The 2635-nt window shown below is 37.2% G+C and overlaps 1 non-coding gene across 1 annotated transcript; it reads right to left on the bottom strand.

Moving 5' to 3' along the window:
• Window positions 1-972: 972 nt before the first annotated feature.
• On the bottom strand, window positions 973-1078 carry LOC112502508. Its single transcript, XR_003067703.1, has one exon. It is a non-coding gene; the product is annotated as a small nucleolar RNA R71 (small nucleolar RNA).
• Between the last annotated feature and the right edge of the window lie 1557 nt (window positions 1079-2635).

The raw sequence follows: 2635 nt of genomic DNA, 5'->3' as shown, positions 1-2635 counted from the left end.
CAAAATCGTCTTCTGAAATCATCTCTTTCATTGGACTTTCATTTAACTTTGGCTACAATCTCTGTGGACGATAATCTGGTACTTGTACCACTTTATTACTTGAAAGACGACATTGGACCGTATTTTATACTTGCTTTGTGGTCCATTTCAGTAGTCTAAAGGTGTGAGATATAACTGACCAAGTTTTTGGCGCCGCTGTCGGGAATTGGCAAGCTAAAAGTTTTATTTTGAGTAAAGTAAAAGATTTGATTTTTCTAGTACCGTTTGAATCGTTTTAAAAGTGGTGTATGCCACGAACACATTGCAGGGAATTTTTCGAATTTGATCCCGACATTGAGAGAACGTTTCACCATAGGAGGAGGGCTCAAAGAGCATTTTTTGCTCTACTCCCTCCAAATATGGCGTTACCTCTCCCAATCATTCCGGAAATACCGCATTTGGAAAACCAACCGCCAGTTTTTGCACCAATACCACAATTTCCGAACTTTCCACAAGGACACCCACATAATGATAATAATATGGGTAACGAGCATACATAATCAGAACATAATGAACAACAAAGAGCACAAACTCCGAACATCATTAATTTGGCAACTTCCAAAAATGGAAGGATCATGGATTATGCTATTCCGGATTTTGAGCAATTAAATTTCGGGATAGTTAGACCACATATGACCGCTCTCTATTTTGAACTAAAACCGATAATGTTTCACATATTGCAAACGAATGACCGATTTGCCAGATTACCTTCGAAGGACCCACATTCGCACTTAAAATCTTTTATGGAAATCACTGATGCTTTCCTGATCCCGGGAGTGTCTAATGACGCTCTAAGACTCATTTTATTTCCATTTTCATTAAGGGATCGGGCAAAAGCATGGTTTAACTCTTTAACACCGGGTTTTGTGCCGTCGTGGAGTAACATGGCGGAAAAAAATTTGCGAAAATATTTCCCACCAACAAGGAACGCTGAGTCCAGGAATGAGATATGTCTTTTCAAACAAATGGACGATGAGGCTATTCTGGATGCGTGGGAAACGTTCAAAGAGCTGTTGAAGAAATGCCTGCACCATGGCATTCCACACTGTATTCAACTTGAGACATTTTACAATGGGTTAAATCCCATGACAAAACAAATGCTCGATGCGACTGCTGGCGGAGCTTTCACAGCAATGACCTATAATGAAGGATATGAAATCCTGGAAAAGATCTCAGCCAACAATGGGCATTGGGTCGACCCACGTGCTCAATCACAGAAAAAGACTACTGGGATACATGATGTAGATGCATATATGTAACATCCATCTTCCTAATACGCTTATATGTGTTGAAAACATCGACTTTTCGGGTATGGTTTTGAGCATTGGGTTTTAACAATGGAATCTTTTTATTGGAGCTTGTAGGTTATCTCGTTTCGGAAGCATAGGCAAAAACCTCATCGAAAACGGAGTCCCGAGCAAAAAGTTATGCAATTTTTAGTATTTAGTAGTAAAAAAAAGGGTACCAAATTGGGTCAACCCAACCCAACTCGGGTTTAAGATGTGAAAACCCCCAAAACAACCCCATTTTACCCATTTTCAACCCCGTTCTCTCTCAAAATCAGTCTTGGTGTTCTAAGGTGCGATTACACACACTTGGGAGTTAATCTATCCCTAAATCAAGTGTTTTATCAAGATTCTTGAAGGATTTGTGGAGAAATCAACGGTAAAACTCATCTCCTATCTTGTTTTCGATGTTGAGCATAATTGATTAGTTTTGAGTCCATGCATGTGATGATTTAGTAATGAAATCATGAAAATATGTTAAGTTTAAATGTTATTATGTGTTAGTATGTGAAATCCATGGATGGATTGTGAGATTTCTTGAAAAGCATGATGTTAGCTCAAGAACAAGTGTTGACTTTTAGGAGTCAATTTGTGATACAATGAGATTAGTAGAAATTGATATTATAATCATGTTTTATCATCGGTTTATTGTGGAATTTGGTAAAAATAAGGGAAACTATGAATTTGGAACTTATTGGGCTAGTATTCGTAATGTTTTGGATGGAAATGGGTGTTTTGAGCATWTGATAAGATGATTACAGCCCTATTTTTGGAAAATCATAGAAAATCATAGAAAACTCGAAAAACTATGAATAAATAGGCCCCAGAAAGGCAAGAGAAAGAGCTACAACTTGTCTTTAGATCTGAATTGGTGATTTTGAGTTTTAAAGGGGTAAAACAGCTCTACAAGTTGAGTATTTATATTGAAATCCAAAGTAGAGTACCTTAATCGAAATAAGGTTTGAGTGAGTTCTTGTGTGCTTCACTAATGAGACTTTGAATATTTATATCTTCCARGGATTGTTTGAGCTTGTATGGAAGTCTTGGAGGTGGTTTTCCAACTTTGATTTGGAAAATAGGATTCGACCACTCGGTTTGACATTCGGTTTAATTCAACCAAATTCTATTGTGAGTTATTTGGATATATGCCTATTATGTGCTCTATAGGTGTATGTGTTACCCATATTGTAATCATAATTGTTGTTTCATGGTTACTTTTATTCTATGCCTGTATCACTCCTTATATAGACAATATTTACATGATAATTGAATTCTATACCAGAGAGGCCTCTGTCATCCAGAGAGGCTCT

Source organism: Cynara cardunculus, unplaced genomic scaffold (genome assembly GCF_001531365.2).
Source record: "Cynara cardunculus var. scolymus isolate 2C unplaced genomic scaffold, CcrdV1 Un_Scaffold_1517, whole genome shotgun sequence".
In the NCBI taxonomy this organism is placed as follows: domain Eukaryota; kingdom Viridiplantae; phylum Streptophyta; class Magnoliopsida; order Asterales; family Asteraceae; genus Cynara; species Cynara cardunculus.
This window is presented reverse-complemented; position numbering and strand designations above follow the sequence as displayed.